Here is a 26,074-nt window from a genome sequence, read left to right as displayed (position 1 = left end):
GCAAATTATAAATAAATACAGAAGTTGAAAGCTGTTCGCTATGAAAAGATGATAAAATGCAGATACCTTAAAGAATTAACTTTTGGGTTTGTTTACTTAAATTATGTTATAATATGTAATATGATTCTTCAAAATATTTTTTAATTTGGGAATTTATGATGAATATAAAAAGATTCATTGAGAATGAGGAAGCTTCATATTGAGACATGATGCCCTGTGAATTAAAGTCAATAACTGGAGTTTTGTAGAGCATTTTAGAGGACAGTGGCCTCAAATTAAGATTGTAGTCAAGTGATTTTTGGGGAGGCAAAAACACGTCTTTTGCTCATTGTGGAAAAATGAGCAAATATGACTGAAAAAATTATAATTATCACCCATAATCTCTTCTTTCAGAGACAAGTAACTACTAGCTTTGTTTATATCCCTTTAGTCTGTTGGCTATGCCTCTATCTGTCTGTTGGTCCTGCTTGCCTTCGCTCTTCCTCCTGTCCTCCCTCTTTTGCCCCTTTCCTTCCTCCTGCCTTCACTTCTTTCCTCTCTCCTTCCACACATTTATATGTGTATAGGTGTTGTGTGTATATATGTCTTTCAGCTTCTCAAATGAGATTATATTATGTAGGCTATATGATTATATGCCTTTTATTTCCATATAAACCCTAGGAATGGATTCTGATACTAATCTTCAATTCTTCACTAAGAAACTGGTGATAACTCTTAGCAATGTTGAGTGTGACTAAACATCCAAACATTATATCCTTTCGAGTTCTGGTATCCTCTTTTGCATGCTAAGATGTCTGCTTCTTGTTTAAGGAGCATTATTACTAATCACAGAAAGTTCTTAGACGAGACTTTGCTGATACAGCTGCTCAAATTTGAAGCAGTTAAATTTAACCATTTGCTTTACTACTTATGAGGCGCTATAACTCACTGGGCTATGCTGTAACTCACTGTGTCTTTCTCAAGCCTGAATCTTTCTATTATATTCTTTTATTTAAGTTCTGTGTCAGAGGTAATCAAAAGACACTATAGTATAGTTGAGAGGGAACTCTGGAATCCAGCTGTGTTGGTTCAAATCCTTTTCCATCTTTCTTGTTTTGTGACCTTGGGTAAGTTACGTAGCCTCTTTGTGCCTCACATTTCTCATCTTCAGTGAGGATAATAATAGTACTTACCTCATGGGGTTATTGTATTGAATGTCTACTGCACAGTAAGCACTCAATAAATGTTAGTTGTTTTTATTATTTAAATCGAAGCTGCAAAGATCATATTTATATGATTCTATTTATCAAAAATGTCCAGAATAGAAAAATCCGTAGAGATACAAATTAGATTGGTGGCCTAGGGGAGTTGGGGGTGTAGGGAATGATTACTAATGGGTAAGGGTTTTTTTTTTTTAGAGTTGATGAAAATGTTCTAAAAGTAATTGTGATGGCTGCACAAGTCTGAATATACCAGAAACCACTGACTGATACACTTTAGGTCGTGAATTGTATAATATGTCAATGGTATCTCAATAAAACTGTGAATATATTTTTAAATATAAGTCTGGCACATTCTTGATCAAAATTAAGTCACAGATTGCCAGATACAAACTGACCACAAGCACGTACTTCCTATATCATATGTACGTCTGAGTCCTTTGCTAAGAATACGTTCCAATTTAGTTTGAATAGAAATTACATTTATAGTCTTTAGAAATATCAGTCAATAACTTGATTATATTTTGAGTATATATTATATATATTTGATTATATATTGATATTGATTATATTTTGCAGAACAATTATTTTACTGTATTCTGTGTTTATTTTGGGAAAAAGGCTTTTTTTCAGTTGGAATCACTTTTAATATTTAAATTAAAAAAGTGAGCACTGACTTCTGTTTTTTTAAACACACAGTCAAAGTCTAACAGTCAAAATATGCAGAGGAAAGGAGCTCCTGCCCTGTCTTCCACAGTCCCCATCCTGTGGCTGAAGCTGCAGCCAGTCTCTTTCCTCTTATACATGGGGATTCATAGTGGCCACTTTACACCACAGTTGTAACGCATTTTGTCTGTTTTACATTGTGTGCATGTCCCTCCCCGACAGCTCCATTCTTTAAGGAAAAAAAAAAAAGAAAAAGCAGTCATTAATGGTCAGGGGTACATCCCTCCCACTGGCATCAGTACCTACCCCACAGGGGAAAGTGAGATCTTCCAGTTAGGAGCAATTTTGTGAAAGGAGTGTGTGGCCAAAGTTGGAATAACCATCTGCATGGCTGCACTCTGGTATCAGAGTGAAGACTGAGGTAAGTCAGAATAGCGTGGAGGGCACAGTTGCAAGTTAAGTCTCTTCATGAGACAATGTGGGGAGATTTCTCCCCACCAGGTTTAGATGGATCAATGTGCCAAAGTTTAAAAAAAAAAAAATTCAAATAATCAGCAGTTCAAACACTATTGAATTTCAAACTTCTCCCACTGAAACAACTCATATATGGCAGTAACAATCTAGATCTTTCCAGGAAGTGAAGGTAGAGCCCCTTGCATTCCTCCTGAGAGCCCTGTGTTAGGCCTTAGAAGTATCTGCTGCGGTTGCTGCTGTTGCTCCATTTGCATCTTCTCAGTCTCAAAAACAACGGGAAGAACCAGGATCTTAAAGGAAGTGTTTCCAATCCACACGGCTGCCCTGGAAAACCTGTACATTTTTTGAGCCACAAAGAGGGAGAGAAAGAAGAGGTTCCGGCCGCCGACTGGACCCTCTTCGGAAACATCACCGTCAGGCCCCATAGTCTCTCCGACAAGGTCTCATCTAGCTCCTCCTCATCATCCTCCTCCAACTCCTCCTTAGTCTTCTCTGCGTCGCCTTTTGGTAGCAATTCCTCTGGGGAAACGGGTTCCCCTGCGACAGTGGCGGCCATGGCTGTAGGGGACACCAGAAGTGGAAAAAAAGGATAGGGAAAAGATATTTCAAAACCACTATGCTTGCCATGGATAATTTTTTAAATGAATGGCAACACAGAAGGAAATTTTATGTGTGTGTATGTGTATGTGTATGTTTGTGTGCATGTAGAACGAGAATACACATACACACACTACATATATATAATATCAAGTTACATTTTTTTCCTTTTCCAGTCTATTTTAGACATTTTTAAGAATTCGCATAGATAGCACAAATGGGAATTATTTGGCCTTATTCCAGTCTACATCCTTAAAACTTCAAATAAAACATCCATATTTGGAGGCTTATTTTTCACGTTGTATGGTTTCAGTGAATGGGCTCACTGGGAGAGAAAGTATACCATCTATATACAAGTTCATCTAAAATTCACAGCAAAACAATATTTTTCCACCATTATCAATTTTCAGTAGATTTTGTTTCAGATGTGTGATTGAGTCACTGAGCCAGGAAAGTGTTTACCTGCAAAGTGAGCTAATAGAAATGGGAGAAGCTTTTAAGTTCTAAAATTTCAGTCATCTCTGTCTAGCGTCTTCCCTAGAGGAAGGAAAATGTGGGTCTCTTCCCTTTTTTATTTTCCCTTGTTAATCACAAAGCCTCTTTGTACTGGTAGGGCCTTGATGGTGGTTGAGTGCTGGCTTTTTATCATGTTACTGTCATCCTCAAATGCAAAATATAAAGAGGAGGAGAACACAGCTTTGTATTTTCAAGCTTTGTGACAGCTTAGGACCTCTGAATCTCAGCTGCTCTCAAATGCTTTCTAAAGTGATTTGATCACTGAAATGGATTATGCAATTTTTATGGTTTTGAGGTCTTTGGGCATGTTCAGAACAAGAATGATATTAAAAATCAGACAGTGGAGAACAATTGAGCTTATCAGGTTAGATTTCTTTTATTATCGCAAAAGCATCCAGTTCTATTATTGGAAACACAATTGTTATCTTCTGTTTCTTCCTTGAATGTTAAAAATGTTTATTGTATTTGGTAATTCCAAATACTAATACTGTATGACCCTTCCTTGCAGGGTGTCATTGTAAGATATTTTCAGGGATTCTTATGAAAGATAAGGCTTTCCTTATCTCACTTTTGAAAACCACCAGCAATTTCTACTGGTATGAAACACGTAGAGACAATTATGATAGCAAGCCTAATGTGTTGAAATTATTTGAATGATAAGAAGTTTATAATCATTAAAATTCTGGTCACTTTCCTGAATTTGTTATCAATTTTTTTTGGATTTGTATTACATCCCTTACAATTTTCTATTACATTGTAATGATTAATAAAACTGTGTGAGTAAATACGAGTTAGACTGATAGAGCTTTTACCTTCTTAAAAGAAATAGGCCTAATAAAATAGGGCATTAATTTTTTATTGTTCTTTGGAAAAACAGAAATAGTACTGATAAGGATGAAAAAGAAAGTTTTTTTTTTAATCAAATGAAGTATCTCTCTTTATTGGTTCCTAATATGCAGTCATTGTTAATAAACTGTTACAAATTTAAATGTCTGATGTAAGGGCTATAAAGCAGTTCCCAAACTTCAACATGGATCTTTTAAAAATGCAGATTATGATTCCGTAGGTCTGGGGTAGGATGTGAGCTTCAGTAGTTCCAGCATGCTCCCAGGAGATGCTCGTCCTGGTCCTCGTGTCACACTCTGAATAGTAGAGCCGTAAGTCACATCAAGAAATAACTTCTGTGATTGTCTTTAAAATCTGTAATTTTAAGAAATTCCAGAGACTTTAATTCCACTGCTTCTCTTGGCAACCTATTCTAGTAGTTTACAACAAGTAGAGTCAAGACATTTTTCTCAACATCTTAAATTTCTGTAATGGGAATTTTCTCAGTTAAAACAGAAAATAGCTATTCATATAATTACCTTAGAAGGTCAAAGATTATCAGGTCTCTTTCCCCTCCCTCTTACTTTCTTCTCAGCGCCAACCTCCTTTAATAGTTCCATATGTATATTTTGCCAAAATACATATTCTGCCTTGATTTATTACCCAATTTTAACTACAAATAATCTATATGGGTTAGAAATCATGAGTCTGTTAATTATTTAGTAGATGAATTGATAAAATAGAGACTTTTCTTATCCAAAATTTCTCATTAATGTGTGAAACAAAGAAATTAGAAGTCTCCTCCGTTTCTTTTAAAAATTTTCTTAATTGTATAAATAATACAGTTTCATTTAAAAATTCAAACAATGCAAAAGTATAAATAATAAAAATGGAAAATTCTCAGCTCTTTATCTACCTCCCTCTTTGTACTTCTCTTTTTTTAGTTGAAACCATCTTAACAGTTTGCATATATCCTTCCAGAATTCTTTTTTTTTTTGAGACTCATTTACACTGGAGTGTAGTGGCACAATCATGACTCACTGCAGCCTCAAACTTCTGGCCTTAAGCAGGCCTCCCACCTCAGCCTCCCAGGTGACTGGGACCACATGTGTGCACCACCATGCCTATCTAATTTTTTACTTTTGTTTTTCAGACAGGGTCTCCTTATGTTGCTCAGGGTGCTCTGAAACTCTTGAGTACAAGGAATCGACCTGCCTTGGCCTGCCAAAGTGTTGAGATTGTAGGCATGAGCCACCAGGTTCAACACAGAATTATTTCTATGCATACCTATGTACCTATGTTTATATTTTTAAAAATGAGATCACACATTATATATTGTTCTGTAGTGTTTTTTATTTAAAATAATGCATCTTAGGATTCTATCCACATGTCAGTACATATAGATCTGCCTCATTGTTTTTAGGGGCTGCAAAAAAAAAATCTGTAAGTATTTAAACCTTCTCAACAGACATTTATACTGTTTGCAGGTTTTCTTTGTTGCAAACTGTACAACCACGAACATTGTTTTTAAAATATCTTTGTGCTCCTGTTCCAGTATTTCTAAATTTATGTTACTGTTTATATATTATTGATAGGCTAGCTACTTAGCTACAGATGGATTCTTTGGGTCAAATGTACTAGACATATTTAATGTTAATCGAGATTGCCAGATTGGCCTCCAAAAAAGGCAATATCCATGTATTTTCACTCCAAGAGTGCTTACTGATTCCTACATCCTAGTTCATGTTGGTAATTTTTATCTTTTTGTCAGTCAAATCATCTAAAATGTAGGTAATACCTCATTTTTGCTGTACTTTATATTTATCTGATAACTAGTGAGGTGGAACACCTTTTCATTGGTTTATTAGCCTTTTTGATTTCCTACCCTCTACCTGTTTTTTATTTTTAAATTTGTTGCTCTGATTTGTAGGAGCTCTTTACATGCTATTAATGTTTGTTCTTTCCTGTTATGTTGTTAAATCAATCAGCTAGTATAAACACAACCACAAAATCTGAATGTCATATAACAGCAAGCCAGTTGTCTGGCCAGCTCTGTTTCATGCTGCAGGTCTGTGGGGGCAGCCGGGGAAGTTCAGGTCCCCATATCTTCATTTTGAGCCCTGAGCTGAGGGGACAAAAATCTATGCAAGGAAGGCTGTCTTCATAGCAGTAGCATGAGATTTGTTTCTATTAACATTGTCTACAAAATATGGATACATGTATACATTAACGACTTTATTTCAACTTAGCACACATAAATATCTGCTCATTTACCAAGGTTTTCTTGTGAGTATGAGTTGCCTAGGTGGAGTTCTGAGTTGTTTTTGTTTTAAGATATTGTCTTTCCAAAGCATTCAACTCAGTTTTCATGGGGCGGGGGGAGGGAAACTTTCTTCCTTTTCCTTTTATGTAATATGTAAGCCAGTTACATAATTACATTAAGAAGTACAACTGACATGAACACATTTGGGGACAGATACAACTGAGTCTTGACAAGCATATAACAACTAATATGAAGAGAAGTATATGTGGTCCTATTTGGAGTAGTGTTTTATTTTTGAGTAATCAATGTGCACATTCGAATACAGAGAAAACAAGGAAACTAAGATAAATTTGTCCTATTTAATCTCTTAAATGGAGATTGGATACAATAACTGTTATTGTAAAGAACACATTTTGAAAATATTTGCTAAGTTCTGATTCTTCATATTTTGTTACTGCAATATCATTATCACTGTCCTCTTCTCCATTCCTTTAGAATTTTTTCCATGCTTTAAAGCTGTCAAGATTTGGCTCCTACCAGTCTTGTTTTGGCTCATTATTTATCCTAGTAGAGCCAGACTTCACTCATACTTTTACTTTAGGAACTGGTTGACACATTGGACATATATCTTGATTCTTACATATTAAAAGTAACTGAAGTTCAAAAATTCATAAACTGTAGGCTGATTTAGTGTTCTTTTTAGTCTAATATGTTGCAACATTTCATAAATAAAAGTGTTATTCTCTAAAGTGAATAATACCAATACTTAATGTTTCATAGGATCATAGGGTTTTAGAGTATGAAGCAAATTAGAGATTATGTAATACAGCATTGTCAATTTTCTGGTGAATAAAACAAACTTGAAATATTTTTGTAGCTTTTCCTAGATCACACAGCAGTTAGTGGCAGAGACAGAAGTGGAATTTTTGCATAATTTACTTTCAAATGCCAGTAATTATTGTAAAACAATTGAATATTTTGAAATTTATGTGAGGGACATGGCAAAAGACCCAGTATTATTTTTATATTTGTAAATACCACATTGTGATGGCAAGCCTTTTAGAAAAGAAATATGAAATTAAATGAAGGACCTAGAAATTAAGGAAGATAGAAGCTTGGTAAAAAATTTCTTAATGCATATTTTGGATTTTATATATGATATAGTTTAAACTGTAGTGGAAATATTATACCATGTCATGGAACGCTTTATCTTTCTATTTGAAATAGTAAATATTTCTAATTAGTGCCATTAAAAATTTTTGAAATTCCTTTATTGTGACTAGGTTTTAAACTAGAAAAGAGGATAAAAGCTACTTTGTAGTCAGATGTCTATGATCTCTGTCTTTGTTTCAGTCTCTCTCCCTCTCTTTTTTCTCCTCTCCTCCCTCCCCCATCTCACTTTGCTGTACTTTTCTTTTGTTGTTGTGGTTGTTGTTATTGTTTGTTTTCTGCTTTTACTTTAATTTATAATGTTAAGGAAGTAACTAGTAATCCACTATGGCACCTAACATTATTAGTCATTTCATTTTACGTGTGACAAATATGTAGATAAATGGTATTTTAGATCCAAATTAAATTGATGTTACTGTTTATATATTATTGGTAGTTTCTTTTTAATAGGAGCTATACTTTGCATTAGCATATATTTATAATCTCTTCTGATCTTTTATCATGAATTGATCACTTTTTCTTATGAAATGTATTCAGATATGTTTTGAAGACTTATTTGTATGCAGTCTGTACATTTTAAGAATTTCAGCTGTTTAATCTCTGCAATGTAGTTCCAGCCTTAAGCTCACTGTATATAGTCAGTTGTCATTTAAATTCAATCTTCCAGATCTGTGGTAGGTTGAATTTTTCTGACTTCAGAAAAATCTTAAACTTTATTCTTTGTTTATTAGCTTTGAAGGCATTATCTTGCTTCTAGTATTAAAGTTCATTTTGTTGAGAAATAATTGACTAGATTTTTGAAGAGACTTATAAAAAGAGATTGTATGTTATTTTAAAGCTATGAACTTTTTGAAATTTCATGAGATAGGTCTGAAATTAATTGTAGAATATAGTTATAGGTTGTACGTTCTTATTTTCTAGAGTAAATTGGCCACAATAATAATAAGCTACAATTAAAACATGAAACTTTGACATAAAGAAGAAATTGGAATGTTACTCACAGCTGTTGTAATAAAAGAGATTGACTAGACATGTATTGTCTATTCACACTTAGATCAGCTCTTTTGGAAGGAAGAAATTTAGAGCTAGAACAAATAATATTTAATGCTCATTTTATAAACTGATAGTGAGAAATATAGCTAGAAGCCAAGATTTTTAGTTCTACACATCTGGTTGTGATGACTTTGGAATCTTTACACTCTGATAATATGTCTTTGTTATGATTTTAGAATATTTTCTGGTCAACTCATTAAGCAGATATGGAAGCAAGTCCTGAGTCAGACCAAGTTCCTATCATCCGTGAAGAATACTGGACTCTTTTCATTCTGAAAGAGAACAATTCTTTGGATGGTTTCAGGGAGCCATTTTACCATATTGCATATAAATGGAGTCTATTACTCCTCAATGTTTTCTCTTCTCTTCTTTTTCCTCTCTTCCTCCAAATTTGTTTCCTTTGTTTGAATACTATGTCAGGCCAAATTTTAATAAGGATCTAAACACTTCTGGAAAATAATTGGTATGCATCTTCTATGAAATATTTGAATGTTCTCTTAAAGATGAATTTAACCCAATCGGCCACCATTTGATAGCATATTTAAAGAAAATAAAAGACAAAATAACTTTAAAATAGTGTTTAGATGGCTTATATAATATGCCAAATTATCTCTGAGATAAAAACAGGAGCACAGGGTATTTTGTATTTCATTTAATCCCTTAGGTCATAGCTTATTATTAAACATCGTATAGAAAATATCAGTGATTATTGCATGCACTGAGTCAATTTATTTTTTATTGAGAATCTTCCTAGTTTTCTGTGTTCCTTGAGATTCTGAGAAAGTTATTTAAGATCTCTTTACATGCATGTAATTTGTAGTCATATACTGAGCTGTCGATCTGTTAGACTTACAGCTAAAAGGTTTTCTTGAAATCCTTTCTGTTTTTGAACAAAGATTAAATGTTTTTCATGACTCAGAGTAATGAAAAAGGAAATATTTATTTTGAGTATAAGCCAATTTATATATTATTGGACATTGCACAGACCACCCAGGCCTGAAGCCTACTGTTTATAGTTAAGGATTTTAAATCTACATATGCTCTTGAGGAGCCAGAGTTATCTGTGTTCCAACTAGAAAGTTTTGTGTCTGCAAAGGGTAATAATTTCATGTTCTCCACCCCTAAGTCCCTCACCCTTGGCTGGTAAAATTCCTGTCAAGATTATTTTATTTCCACAGGGGAAAAGGCTTCTTTGGACCTCAGTAATAATAACATTGCGAAATTTCATCTATCAAAGGACTGATGTTTTAATATTGTTGGAAAACATTAGAGTTATATTTGTCTTCAAAATCAGTTTGTTTGAACGTATATGTATGTATATATAGCAGAATGTAGCTGACTTGTTTTTAGTGCAAATTTCTAGTTTCTTTGAAGGTTTATTTTCCTGGCCATCACACTTTAGAATTCTTCAAGGTTTGGTTCTAGGCTCGCTTATTGTCTCTCTTTTTTCATTGTAAATAACTTATCCCATGCTTATAGCTTTAAATACTATCTAAGGCAATAGGAGGGGAGAAAAGAGAAAATGGTGCAGAACAGAAGTTATCAGACATGAACCTCCTCAGCTTCCCATTGGAATGTCATATCTGTTAGTTTCTATGGTTCTCACTAAAGCAGGAGGCAGGGTCTTTGCTGAAAGAAAGGATAGAGGGTCAAAGGCCTGAAGAGAATTTATGTGGTTTGAAGTACTTGTTTTGTATAGATAGAGTAAAATGACAGGCTTACCTGGGCTGTGTTCAGGATCCCTTTGAGTGTGGTGATTATGTTTTGTTGTGTGGTTTTCCCTAGCAGTACATAGTTGCCTCATTATAGGCATGGAGAAAGTGATTAGTTTCATCCAGGATTGGAGTTTTGCCAGGTGGAGGTGATGCAAGAACTGAGGAGAAAGGAGCTTAGGGTGGTAGAGTGTTTCCTAGGGTCATGGAATTTAAGCTGGGTAAGGAGGATAGTGAGAAGAAAGTATTGGAAATGGAGAGAAATATGGAGCTAATGAATCGGAAGTGTCTTAAGAGTCCAAAGAACTCTGCCGTAAGTGGTAAGTGAGGTCTGGTTATACATTAATATAAAATGTGTGTTATATTATTAATAAATTAACAAAAAGCAGTATTAGAATTTTAGTTCCTTCATGGAGAGGGAATGGATGAAAAAGTTGTCATCTATTTATTTCATTTATTTAGATATATAGGAAAAGATAGATTTTGAGCTGAGAAAGTCCTAAATGGTAAGTAGGAAGTCACTTTCTAATTTCTTTCTTTTACACAGGATAAGCATTCTAGCCAACTTTCTCTAAAGAATGGAAAACTTGCTATATCTGATTTCACATGATTGTGGGGGCTTTATTATATAGTTAAAAAAAAAAAAAAAGTGTTTTGTGAAAAAACCCATTTCATTGGAAAGGTATTTTTGTCCACGGAAGATAATAGTAAGCATCAAATAGTTATTTAAGCTTATTGTTTTATTCAGAGCTTGGATTTCACGATCGTTTTTTGTGGTACACTATATAAAACCTTCATGAAAGTAGAGAATTGTATACATGATATACATTTCAAAAACTAATGCATGAAACTAAATGTCATGATCAGTTTTCTTTTTTTTTTTGAGATGGAGTCTTATTCTATTGCCCAGGCTGGAGTGCAGTGACATGGTCTCTACTCACTGCAACCTTCACCTCCTGGGTTCAAGTGATTCTCTTGCCTAAGCCTCGCGAATAACTGGGATTACAGGTGCCTGCCACAAGCAGCCCAGCTAATTTTTATGTTTTTTAGTGGAGACTGGGTTTCACCATGTTGGCCGCTCCCATTTCCACTTCCATCTCCATTCCCACCATGTGTCCATATACCCCTTCCTATTCCACTATTCCACCACCCCTTCCCCCCCCCTCTCTTCCCCTTCCTCCCTTCCCTCCCTCCCTCCTTCCCTTCCTTCCCTCCCTCTTCCTTCCCTCCCTCTTCCTCCCTCTTCCCTCCCTCTTCCTCCCTCTTCCTTCCTTCCTTCTTTTTGTTTGTTTCTGTTTTGAGTTCAGGTCATGTCCTCCAGGGCGGGCAAGCCCCGGCATCCACCAGAGATTTTTTTTTTTGTAGGCAGGTCACCCTATGTTTTCCAGGCTGGGTCTCCCTATGTTTTCCAGGCTGATCTGGAACTCCTGGGCTCATGCAATCCCCCCACTTTGGCCTCCCAAAGTGTTGGGATTCCAGGTGTGAACCACCATGCCAGGCCCCTGCTCCTCTCTAAAGATGGTCTGAATATGAATATTTACATGTCTTACACATTGTATACCCTTTGTCTGTCAATGATTGCATTTTAGATGACTTAAATTATGATTTAAGAATTTAAACTGGAATGAAATAATCTTCTTAATCTTTATTTTAAGAGTGTATTAAGAACAAAATTTAAATCTTTAGGGTTAAGAATATTGAATGGATGCTCATGGATTTGACAAAGAATTCTATTTTGTCTCCTATTTGCTATTTTTTTTTTTGACTGCACAATTAGTAAACCCAATTTACTAATGTTGTTAATGTTCTTTATTTGTTTTGTATGTTTTGTTGCTTGTGGAAACCTGATTAGAGCTTTTGAGAGTGTATTTCAGTCAGAAGTGATTTATTTTGTGTATTTAAGCTAGATTCCAGCTGTTTGAGGTTTTTCTCTTAGAAGTCTAAGTTTCAAATAGCATCTAAATTGAAAAGATGGTTCTGCTTAAGGTGCCTATCCTAGTCTTTCTTAAATAGTTTAAATTCTTTGTTTTTCTAAGTTTCTCATAAGTTTATTTAGATTTTTACCTTAAACAATTTGTTATAGAGGTAGGATTATAGATTTTCAAATTCGCTTTTAAAAATGGCTAGTTTTAAGGAAGGGGTGTGTGTTAAAAAATTACTTCTACTTCAAGAATTTTGATTAGCTAAATTAATAGCATTCAGTAGGTTGTCTGTAAGAAGTCCTACAATACATAACTAAAGAACATTTCCTTAGTGTTTCTAATTCAGAGGTTACATCCTCTATTAATATGAAGAGGAATGAAATCATTCCCACCATATGATTTGTCATTTTTACTTTTTCCTCTGAAACTAAGTAAGACTTTTTGTAGCTCTCCTGTACTGCAAAGCGTACTGTTCTTATGGAGAAATAAGAATATTGATCATGACATCGAGTTTCTATAAACTATTGCTTTTTTATTTTAGTCACCAAAATATGAGCAATTTTATATGTAATTTTGACTTATAGGACTTATCAAACTTTTCCTGTTTATTATTAAAAATGAATTTTATAAAAATCATAATGCATAAATTTAAAAAATGTATAAAACAATATTTTCCAGTCAGACATGAGCTGTCATTATTCTTTGGATACAGATTGCTGTGTATTTTCTCTCACAAGTTTTTTTTTAAGAAACTTTTTCAGATTCAGATAATATATACCTGAAGGAACATCTGAATAAATCATAATTCGTTTTGTCTTCATGTGACTCACAGTGATAAAACACTTTTCATGAAAGTTGCTATTTCAGGTTACCTATCAGTTTACTTTTAGAAAGGTCATTGTGATTGCTGCCTTCTTGACTATAGTCTTTAGAAGAAAGACCTCCTTGAAAATTATATACCACCACCAAAAAAACGTCTGTGATCATTGTCTTACTTGGTTTAGGAGCTGTTCAGTTTAATCAATAACCAGCCCCCAAGAGCTACAATATGGTCACATTAATGTACTATCAATTTCTATGATTTTTTTATGATTCCAATATCAATGAAGAGAAAAAAGTTGTGTCATGCATTTTATTACCACCCTATGAACTTTAATCTTTAGAAAAGTCACTTGATATCTGCAGGCTGCAGTTAGTTTCATGATTATCTAAAACAGCGTTGTCCAGTGTGGTAGCCACTAGCACATATGGCTACTGAACGCTTGAAATGTGACTAGTCAAGTGTAGATTGCCGTAAGTATAAAGCCTACACCAGATTTCAAAGACTTGGTATGGATAAAGAATGTGAATATCTCATTAATAATAATACTTTTATATTGATTATTTGTTGATATGGCAATATCTTGTATATATTGGGTTAAGTGAAATATATTATTAAAATTAAAGCCCGAGTGCAGTGGCTCATGCCTGTAATCCCAGCACTTTGGGAGGCCAAGGTGAGCAGATTGCTTGAGCCCAGGAGTTCAAGATTAGCCTGGTCAACATGGCGAAACCCCCACTCTATAAAAAAATACAAAAAAATTGCCTGAGCTTGGCAGCATGTGCTTGTTGTCCCAGCTATTTTGAAGGCTGAGGTGGGAAAATCGCCTGAGCTCAGGAAGTCGAGGCTGCAGTGAGCATAGATCATGCCACTGCACTTTAGTCTGGGTGACAGAGTGAGACCCCCACCTCAAAGAACAATTAAATTAATTTTATCTATTTCTTTTTACTTTCAAAATATGGCTACTAGAAAATTTCAAATTACACATATAACTTGCATTATATTTATATTGGACGACTCTGCTCTAGAAGATACAAGATGACCTCTATGAACCTTTCTAGTCTCAGCACTGTGATGATTCTTAAAATTTCTTTTTTAAATTTCTGTTTTTTGAGACGGGATCTCACTCTGTCACCCAGGCTGGAGTACAGTGGCATGATCACAGCTCATTGCAGCCTTGACCTCCCAGGCTTACGTGAGCCTCCCACCTCAGTCTTCTGAGTAGCTGGGACCATAAGTGAGTGCCACCATGCCTGGCTAGCTTAAAAAATTTTTTTGTAGAGATGAGGTCTTGCTCTGTTGCTAGGCTGGTCTTGAACTCCTGGGCTCAAGCAATTCTCCTGTCTCAGCCTCCCAAAGTTCTGAAACTATAGGTGTGAGCCATCATACCCAGCATCCAGCACTAATGATTCTAATTGATGCTCTGATTAATTCTGGAACTATCTTTTTATTTTTAATTGTTATGATGTTTCTGTTAAGGATTTTTACAGTATGTTATTTTGGAATGTAGAGCTCTTGGAAAGTTCTTTTTTTTTTTTTTTTTTTTTTTTTTTTAAATGTCTTAGTATGTTAACCATACTCTGAAAGAATTTAGCCTATGAGCTTTTAGGCTGTAGCCGATAAGCCTAGGTCTTCTCATTTTTGAAGCTGGACCATTCTGCCTTGTTATAGCAATTATCCTGCCTTTCTTCCATCTTCTTATTGTTAAGAAGCCCCTCGTATTTATTAATTTATTCTCAGTGATTTTATTTATTCCATCCAAAGCTTGGGACCTCTTTCTTCACTAGGGCTAGGATACTGTAGTATAAATAGAATGTAGGATTTAGATTAAAGACTTTCTAAATCTGGTTTCTTTTTTATTAGCTGGGCAATTCTGGACAAGACACTTACTTTGCTAAGCCTCCTTTCATCTGTAAATCTGATGATGTGAGGATTAAATAAAACACCATACAGATATTGTTATTACCTACCCATGTTTATCTTTTCTTTTCAGACTTCTTGACAATATTTGACTTCAAGGATATTATACTTTTCTAGTATCCTTTATTATTTGCCATTTGTTCTTTTTATCATTTTGATCTTTTCTTTCCTTTATCCATTGATATTCTTAGTTCTACCAGTCTTTAGTCCATCAGACTATGGTTATAAAGAAAAATAGAAGAAACATATTATATTGCTCACAAAATAAAAATCATCACTTGGAACCTGCACCTAGATTTGTAAAAACTAAAGTAATAGATTCAGAGAAAAATCTCAAACTCCAAGTGGGTGAAGGGAGAATAAGACAAATTGTTGGAAACCAAAACCAAGGGAAAGAGAGAAAGGAACTGAATTATATTGAATATATGTCATGTTCCTGGCATTGCTCTTGATAGATAATTGATATATTTATATTATGCACAGCAAAATCTTTTATTAATAAATCTTTTAAGGGGAGGTCTCACCTATTTTATAGAGGAGGAAATTGAGTAACAGGCATATTAAATAACATACTCTCAGGCTATTTGGGTCCTTATTGTTTATTTGCATTTTCCCCCCCAAGACCATTGTTTTGGTAAACACTGTTTACTTTAAACAGTTGAGTTCTGTGCTAATTATGTAGGTAGAGTTGGTCTCAAGTACACTAGCAAAAATAAATGAAACTTGAGTGTTTTTAAACAAGGATACCAGATACGAGATTTATGAAATATATTTTGCACTGTTTTTGGAAATGTACTTCTCCTGACCATCCTTTAGAGTGGATTGAGTTGGTAGTAGTAGTGATTTGGGAAGCCATTCCTTCCTAATCTAGGTATGTCAACAAAACTTTCAGGTCTGAAGGCTGCTGAACACTAAATAACTCTAAATAAGTGAAATAGCTAAATTACTCTAGCTATTCTGCCATCTATTCCCTTTATTGATAGACAAAGCTAAATTGGTAACTGTAAATCTCTGAATTATGCCATGACTTTCAAGGCGAAGTCCAGACTTACTTGAAATGTCTTCACAAATGTGGCTTATAACAATCTCTGCCCACTTCCCTCAAAGGTTTTCTCTCTGTCTGTGCTTTTCTGCTTATAAGCTCCTTAATACCCTATTCTCATACATGTCTTTCTTGGGTTCTACAAGTACCTTCTTCCCTTCTGAGTTTTTTTTCAGAAAGACTAAAATATGCTAAGTATCTTCTTATGCTGTAGAAGTCTTACAGCAAAAAATCTGTACTGACTCAAATATAGAATACTTAGTAGGCGTGAATGAACTCTTGAAAAATATCATATTTTCAACTCCATGTCCTTATATTCATATTAAAGAAAATTAAACAAGATAAATATCATTTGAGCCAGGTGTGGTGGCTGATGCCTGTAATCCCAGCAACTCAGGAGACTGAGGCAGAAGGACTACTTGAGGCTAGCAGTTCAAAACCAGCCTGGGCAACGTAGCAAGACCCTGTCTCTGTGTGTGTGTGTGTGTGTTTATATATTTATATATGTGTGTATATACATGCATATATATTTATATATATGTATTATATATAGATAAGATGATTATTAAGTTAACTGGTTTCTGAAGAACTCTTTTTTCCCCCTAAGGAGTTCTAAGAGACATATTTTGTATTTCTAGAGCAAATAAACTTTAACTTCTTTTTTTTGTTTTATTATTAAATGAATATTTTGTTATAATATTAAATGAATAAATATTTGAGATGCCCTTGTCTTTATGTTCAGACCCCTGCAATTTTTCTGTTAAAATCAAAAAGCATGTGAAGTGTTACTATGAATTCGGCAATTTTATTTCAAAGAGCTAAATGTAAGAATGTTATTTTCTTCTCTTCTGCTGCATGGTTGTCTTTTGTGTTTTCACTTGATTTTCCTCTTTATCCTCTTGGAATTTAGACTCTGAAGCTTGAATTTCCTTCCTTTTTTTCAACAAAGTGAAGGCATGGCATGAAGTCAAAAGTAAATTCCTATACTTAAGTGCTAGCAACCATTACAGGCATCTTGAGGCCAAAGCCTGCCTATCAGATGCTTATTGGTTGGGCGACCATATGTTCTAAGGCAGGGGCACTTGACTAACTTTGAAGAAGTTGAATTTTGATACAATGTTGCCAAAAATTAAAGAAAAGTAACCAAATACATCACCCTGTGTATTAAGTGTTTGTCTGACAGGATACTGAAAACCTAAAATATAGCCCACACATGCAAACTTGTTGGAAGACAAAGTACATTTTTCAGCAAGTTAGAGTCTCAGAATAAGAAAAGCCAAACTAGTCTGGATTTTATTTATTATTTTATTTTTTATTTTTATTTTTTTGAGTCGGAGTTTCACTCTTGTTGCCCAGGCTGGAGTACAGTGGCGCAATCTTGGCTCACTGCAACCTCCTCATCCCGGGTTCAAGCAATTCTCCTGCCTCCACTCTTGAGTAGCTGGGATTACAGGCACCCACCACCAAGCCCAGCTAATTTTTTTGTATTTTTTGGTAGAGACAGGGTTTCACCACGTTAGCCAGGCTGGCCTTGAACTCCTGACCTCAGGTGATCCGCCCATCTCAGCCTCCCAAAGTGCTGAGATTACAGGCATGAGCCACCGTGCCCAGCCGCTGATCTGGATTTTAACATTGTCCTTCTACCTTCCTCTACTGCCAAGCTCCAGAAGGACCCAAACCATGTAGCATGGAAGAGAAAATTATTTTTTGCATTTTAAAATCAGAGTATTGCTTTTGACTCAGCAGGATTTCAATTTACATATGTAAAGGAAAATATAAAATTACAAGGACTGGATACTAACTCACGTAAATCCTATGTTGAGTGAGTAGTTTTGAGATTTTTATAACTCTTCTATTATAAACATTTAATCCTCAATACATTGTTCTTCAGCATTTTCTGTTTCAGACTGTATGATATTCTTTAATTTTCATAACAGTCTTATATAGTAAGTAATAGTAGCTGATTTCACATTTGAGGAAACTGAAGTTCTGTGATTTCAAATACTTAACCAAGACTGGCCAGTTTTTAGAACTTGAGTTGTAACTGCATCAGAATTTGATTTCTGAGAGCATCAGAGCTCTGATCAGGTCTTCTTACTTTAATCTTAGACTTTTAGCCAATTTTGTTACTCTAGTACATTACTATTAGAAGTTTATATATATATATACACACATGTACACACACGTATATATACATAAGTTTATATAAGAGTGTTTATGTATATGTGTGTGTGTATTTATTGGGAGAGATTTCATTGAATGTAACACATAGAATTTTATATTCATAAGTTATGTAAAACTTCTTTTCTTTTTTTTGGAACGAAGTTTCGCTCTTGTTGCCCAGGCTGGAGCACAATGGCACGGTCTCGGCTCGCTGCACCCTCTGCTTCCCAGGTTCAAGGGATTCTCCTACCTCAGCCTCCTGAGTAGCTGGGATTACAGGCGTCCACCACCATGCCCGGCTAATTTTTGTATATTTAGTAGAGACCGGGTTTCACCACGTTGACCAGGCTGGTCTTGAACTTCTGACCTCAGGTGATCCACCCGCCTCAGCCTCCCAGAGTGCTGGGATTACAGGCGTGAGCTACCACGCCCTGCCAAACAGAGCCTCACTTTGTCACCCAGGCTGGAGTGCGATAGCGTGATCTCAACTCACTGCAGCCTCTGCCTCTCAGGTTCCAGTGATTCTCCTGCCTCAGCCTTCCGAGTAACTGGGATTACTGGCATGTGAGGTCGCCATCCCTGGCTAATTTTTGTATTTTTAGTAGTGTCGGGGTTTCACCATGTTGGCCAGGCTGGTCTTGAACTCTTGACCTCAGGTGGTCCACCTGCCTCGACCTCCCAAAGTGCTGGGATTACAGGCGTGAGCCACCTCACCTGGCTTTTTTTTTTTTTTTTTTTAAATAATTTAATATTTATGGAACTTTGGAATAGGATAATAAACTGCAGAATTTATATTATGAATTTTAAGATTAATAAAATTTTGAAGATTTCAATATATATATATTTTTTACCCAACATTTCTTACCCAGAAGTATCGCTAAAATTATGTAAAAGCAAGATTTTTTCGAGATCGAGTCTTGCTTTGTTGCCCAGGCTGGAGTGCAGTGGTGTGATCTCAGCTCACTACAACCTGCACCTCCTGGGTTCAAGCGATTCTTGTTCCTCAGCCATCTGAGTAGCTGAGATTGTGGGGTTGTACCACCATGCCTGGCTAATCTTTGTATTTTTGTAGAGATGAGGTTTCACCATGTTAGCCAGGCTGGTCTTGAATTCTTGACCTTCAGTGATCCTACTGCCTTGGCTTCCCAAAGTACTGGGATTACAGGTGTGAGCCACTGTGCCTGGCCAAAAATAAGATTTTTAAAAATGTGAAACTACCATATTGGATCACATTTGCTGTACTCTGAGAATAAGGAGTAGTAAACAACTCTTTTTTTTTTTTTTTTTTTTTTTTTTTTTTTTTTTTTTTTTTTTAAAGACAGAGTTTTGCTCTTGTCACCCAGGCTGGAGTTCAATGGCGCAATCTTGGCTCACTGCAACTTCCCCTTCCTGGGTTCAATCAATTCTCCTGCCTCAGCCTCCCTAGTAGTTGGGATTGCGGGCAGCCACCACCACGCCCAGCTAATTTTCGTATTTTTAGTAGAGACGGGATTTCACCGTATTGGCCAGGCTGGTCTCGAACTCCTAATCTTAGGTGATCTGCCCGCCTCAGCCTCCCAAAGTGCTGTGATTACAGGCGTGAGCCAGCATGCTCGGCCAACTCTTAACATAAAATGTTACTTTTATAAATTAGGAAGACTTTAATTATCTACCCCATGACCGAAACTTGCTTCTTGATACTCTGGAGTCAGTCACTTTCTAATAGATCTATAAATGATTTAAAACATTTTGTCTATTTTTCCCTTGTAATGCATGGCTATGATGTGTCATTCTGTTCAGAAATCCTGTGATTTCCCATTGCCTTCAAGACAGTCTAAATTCTTGGACCAAGGCCTTCCATTGTCTAGCCTTGCTCGACCTTTCTAGAATTCTCTTCACTCAACTCAAGCTATGGCTTTTACCTTGTATGCTTTGGTAGCCTTTGCATCCTTACTCTGTTACCTCTATACTAAAAAATTCAGTCTGCACAAATGATATCTTTTCCCTAAAACCATCTTTGATTCTTTAGTTTTGAGCAATTTCTTTATTCTTTGAATTTCATAAGGTGTAGCGTGTTTCACAACACATATACATTTGTAATCTCTAAAATATATAATTTTATACCTCTATTTAGTTCTGTTACTGATTCAGGCAAATTTTCATTCTTTTGTTTTTTTTGAGACAGAGTCTCACTCTGTCACCCAGGCTGGAGTGCAATGGCACGATCTCAGCTCACTGCAACCTCCATCTCGTGGGTTCAAGTGATTCTCCTGCCTCAACCTTCCTATTAGCTGGGATTACAGGCACCTGCCACCAGGCCCAAATAATTTTTGTATTTTTAGTAGAGATGGGATTTCACCACATTGCCCAGGCTGGTCTCAAATTCCTGACCTCAAGTGATCCGCCCTATTCGGCTTCCCAAAGTCCTGGGATTACAGGCATGAACCACCGTGCGCAGCCAAATCTTCATTCTTTTAAAATTAACTTTGAGTTATAATTTATATACAATAAAAATGTACACATTTGGAGAGTATACTCTGAGTTCTATGAGTTTTGACAAATGTACACCTAAGTGTAACCACCCCCATGGTCAAATTCAGAGTATTTCCATCATTCTTTAAAATTTTTTGTGCTTTTTTTTGCAGTCAGTTTCTATCTCTCCTCTCATCCCTGACAGCAGGAAAAGATGGATCTGCTCTCTGTCACTTTAGATTATGAAACTTTTTTTCTAGAATTTCACACCAGTGGATTCATACAGTATGCACCTTTGTGTCTGGCTGCTTCTCAGCATTTTTTTTTTTTTTTTTTGAGATTCATCTATTTTGTTCAGTGTATCGGTAGTTTGTTCTTTTTTTAGCTGAGCAGTATTTTATTATATGGATATGCCACAGTTTGTGCATTCACATGTTGATGGACTCATTTCTAGTTCAGGTCATTTTTTTTCCATTTGGCAATTTATATCACATGTACCATTATCCTCAATTAGTAAATGATTGTGTACTAGTATGATTATATCAGTGTGTATCTTTGGAGGAAGACCTGTGGCGATACATCTTTTAGATAACGGTGTTAATTTCAGGGGAGATGATGTGTCTACTTTTTTCTGTCTGTGGCTCACTATTTTACCTCAGTTTAAGCCTATGAGCTTGATACCGGTAGGGACTATTAAATTTTTCTTATAGTCTCAGTGTGTAAGACAGCAACTGCTGTACCCTCATCTTTGTAGTTATGTTTGTTTTAGTAATAGCAGCAGCAGTAGTAATAATAACATTTCTTGAGCACTTAGTATAATAATCATATGATGTGGGTCCTATTATTTGCATTTTACAGATGGAGAAACAGGCTTGGAATGTAAAACAACTTGCTTCTCTGAATCTATAGTCCTCACTTTTAACTCTACTGCCTCAGTGCTTAATAATTGCTTATTGAACAAATATATGATTGTGTAAATGAATAACATTTGCTTTATAGATCTGTGGACATAGTGTTAATTTCACCTCATGTGACTTACTGGTATAGTCTTGACTTTCATCATTCTTCCTTGTCCCCACAATACATTAATGATGTGACATTATTATTCACATACACACAGAACAATATCTAGAAAGACATTATAGCTGACTGAAACGAGGTTACTCTCTGTGTCAGAGACAGCCTGGATGAATGCCTGAGTGGACAGTGATAAATAAACAGACCTTTATTATATTAAGGCATTGAGATTTTGTGATTAGTTTGTTAAAACAACTAGTATTAATTACCTGAATTTTATAGCTTAATTAAGTTTGATATTTTATGTAGGCATCTTAGTTGTAATTTTGAAGGTTATTATTTTTAAACTAATTTGTTAATCTATCAAAAAGTTATTAAAATCTGTCTTAAAGTTAATGTGTGGTTTAATCTTTTAAAATAAAGAACAAAGTATGTGTTTAGATTGCATTAATATCAGTTGCTTTCAACAAGTCAGCTTGTAGACTGTCATTTAAAAAGTTTAAGCAAATAGTACCAAATGAGATTATAGTTTAAAAATAAACAATGGAGTGAGATTTGGTAATAGGTCATGAACATTAAACCTGGAATACCTTTGTTAAACATAGGTCTGGTTATGTCATTCCTCTGGTAGCAGGACCTTTTGTCTTAGAAGTAAAGGTCATATTCATTTTTGGTGTGATGTGACATGTGCCAGTCTTTCTCCATTTGGTTTCCATGTCTCTTTGTTACAGTCATATTAAACCTCTTCAATTCTCAGAATATCCAGTGTTTTCTTTTTTCTAAGTCTTATATGTATTTTTCCTCCCTGCTTTCTTCCTCTACTTCTTTTTTATAGCAACTTAAATGTCTCTTTGTCTGAACAGCCTTTATGACACCAAAGTCAGTGTTAGACACACTTCCTTTGTGCTCCTAAAGCACTATGTACTTTATATTAAAGTACTTTCTATAATGTAATGTCATTATTTGTATGTATACTTTCTGGATTGTGAATTCCTCAAGTCATCAACAATGGCTATCGTCAACACTTGGCAACCTGCCTGACACATTGTCAACTCTTTGTAAATACTTATGAAATACTTAACTGTTTGAAGGAGTGAATAAATGATATAAAAGTGAACAACGCTCCAACCTATAGACTTTATGGTCTCACCTCTTTTGCTGGATTTCAGTTCTTAGTAGCGTGATGAACGTTCCTAGCAGCCGTATCTCCATTCCTGCCTTTTGGATTTGATAATTTCATATTATAATCACTGTTCCATTTCATTTGTGGTATTAAAAAATAGCTCCTAATTAAGAAAAGACTGGAAGCCCCTATTTAGAGTATGCATGTTTATGTTTAAATGTAAATTCATAGCACATTATCAATATAACAAAACTAATGGAACTTTATATTAAGGATGATCCTTGGGAGTTGTTAATGAGTATAGAGGTAGTTGATTTAAAAATAAACAAATTTCTTTAGAAACAGAAAATCAAAACAAAACAAAAAACCCTACAATTGCTGTCAAAGAAACAACTACAAGAAACTTGGCATCCAAATATAAATAGTTACTATAAAAATGCAGTTTTTTTCAGTGATTACAGGGACAAAAATTTCTTTCAACATATATTTCTTGAGTGACTCATGTATTATGCGCTGTACTAGGTACTGGGGATATATAAACAATGAGAAAATCCTGAATTCTTTGGTAATTAGAAGAAAAATGAAGCTCAGAGGACACATGCACACACACAGACAAACACGTTTATATATTCACATATAGTATAAAATACTAATTGATGTGTTGTACACTATCCTATTTCTGAAACCAGTACCAGAAAGATTTTAAATATTGTCACACTTAACATGAAAAAAGTTATTGTGAAAAAGACTATTGAGAGTATTTTATGAAGAAAAGGAAATTGTGCTTTGAATTTTCTTAAATATAAACAAATACAGTTGATCTTCAACAATTATATGCTTGGCATGTATGGTAGACTGTGTTATTGTTCAAAAACCTTTGCTGCCCCCTCCCTGGAGAAACTTTATACTTCCCTTCCCTATTGACATCATGCCTGGAGTTATGACATGCTTTGGCTAAAGAAATATGAGTGGAAATGATTTATGTACACTTATGAGCAAAATCTTTAAATCAGAACACAGTTTCCTATGTTTGTTCTTTTTCTCTGCTCTGACAATCCGCATTTGCAGATAAAGTTTCTGTATTACCCTAAGGTACAAAATGAAGATTTCATGTAGTTGAGCCATCACTAACTCTTGTTTGACATGTAGCATGAGCAGAAAATTAACTTTGGTTGTTAAAAGGCATTGAGATTTTGTTACTGCTACGTAACTTAGCTCAGTGGTTTTCAAGCTTTAGCATTTTTAAGAATCCTGTGGTGATTTTGTTAAAACACAGGTTGCAGATATTGTTGGGCCCCACACTTAGAATTTCTGAATTCAGCAGGTCTGGAATGGGGACCAAGAATTGTATTTCTGATGTGAACAGCTTTTATGAAGGGGAGGTGGATAAGAGAAGCCAGCATGAAGTCTTGACCAAAGGTACACTCTCAGGCAAATCATGTTTAGATAGGAGAACATGTGGAAGTGAGGAACTGGACATTGGTTCATTTTTTTTTTTTTTCCATCTTTTTCTTTTTGAGATGGAGTTTTGCTCTTATTGCCCAGGCTGGAATGCAATGATGCGATCTTGGCTCACTGCAACCTCCGCCTTCCGTGTTCAAGCAGTTCTCCTGCCCCAGCCTCCCAAGTAGCTGAGATTACAGGCACGAGCCACCATGGCCAGCTAATTTTTGTATTTTTAGTAGAAACGGGGTTTCACCACCTTGGCCAGGCTAGTCTCAAACTCCTGACTCTCAGGCGATCCACTCGCCTTGGCCTCCCAAAGTGCTGAGATTACACGCATGAGCCATCGCATCCAGCCAACACTGGTTTCTTTAAAACTATCCATGCCCTTTGTCCCTTGTAAAGTCTTTGCATAATACCAGTTGGAAGACCATTGTTCTCTACCCTCATTTAGGTGATTTGTGTTTTCTTTTATATAGTCCAAGATCCCTTTACTTGTCTGTAATATTTCTTCTTCACAGTTGAGACTTCAGCAGGTACAGACAGGTGATTGGGATGAATTTACAGTTTAATCACTTAACCTCTTTGGGCCTTGGTTTCTTAATCTACATAATACAATTCTCTCATGTTACCTTCCTTCCAATATTTTATTTTTCTAAGACCATTCTATGGGCTATCAAGATTCCATTATGTGTTGACTCTCTCAATTTCTATCGATAAGTTCAAAATCTTTGAGAGGAAGTAAACTGGAGTATTTGAAATTAAATGTTTCTCTTTCTTGGGGGTCAGGATACTCTATAAGTCTTCAGTTAATCAAAAAATAGTAGTTTCCGGCCAGGTGCGGTGGCTCACCCTTTAATCCCAGCACTTTGGGAGGCCGACGCAGGCGGATCACCTGAGGTCAGGAGTTCGAGATCAGCCTGGCCAACATGATGAAACCCTGTCTCTACTAAAAATATAAAATTAGCTGGGCGTGGTACCAGGTGCCTATAATCCCAGCTACTTGGGAGGCTGAGGCAGGAGAATCACCTGAACCCAGGAGGTGGAAGTTGCAGTGAGCCAAGACTGCACCATTGCACTCCAGCCTGGGCAACAAGAGCGAAATTCCATCTCAAAAAAAAGAAAAGGAAAAGAGAATAGTAATTTGCAAAAGCTTCCAAAATGTTGTTTGGTTTTGTTCCACTTCTAGGCATTGCATATTTTATTTATTTTAGATTTGAACTTTGGTATGAAATAAGCATAAATTTATGAAAAATTTTAGCCTGTTATAGTTTTAAATAGATGCTCATTTTGTTCAATATGGAAACAAATTGCTATATTATTTCACTGACATATATGCCAATATGCATTTGACAATAAATTAATGGGGCTGGGTGCGGTGGCTCATGCCTGTAGTGCCAGCACTTTGGGAGGCCAAAGTGGGTGGATCATGTGGTCAGGAGTTCAAAACCAGCCAGGCCAAGATGGTGAAACCCTATCTCTACTGAAAATACAAAAATTAGCTGGGCGTGGTGGCGGGCACCTGTAATCCCAGCTACTTGGGAGGCTGAGGCAGAGAATTGCCTTGAACTCAGGTGGTGGAGGTTGCAGTGAGCTGAGATCACGCCACTGCACTCCAGCCTGGGCGACAGAGCGAGACTCAATCTCAAAAAATAAAGAAAAGAAAAGAAATTAGTGTTGATTCAAAGATTCTGTTTA

General features: G+C 35.7%; 1 protein-coding gene and 1 pseudogene across 4 annotated transcripts in view; one reads left to right on the top strand and one right to left on the bottom strand.

Moving 5' to 3' along the window:
* The window catches only part of TMEM135 (transmembrane protein 135), a 255,633-nt gene that overhangs the window by 193,309 nt on the left and 36,250 nt on the right, over nt 1-26,074 (top strand). The gene's annotated exons all lie outside the window — the stretch shown is intronic.
* LOC108581997 lies at nt 2,486-2,895 on the bottom strand (annotated as a pseudogene).

The sequence above is a fragment of the Papio anubis genome, chromosome 12 (assembly GCF_008728515.1).
Source record: "Papio anubis isolate 15944 chromosome 12, Panubis1.0, whole genome shotgun sequence".
Taxonomy (NCBI): Eukaryota; Metazoa; Chordata; class Mammalia; order Primates; family Cercopithecidae; genus Papio; species Papio anubis.
Note: the sequence above shows the minus strand (reverse complement) of the source record. Positions and strands in the feature narration are given on the sequence as shown.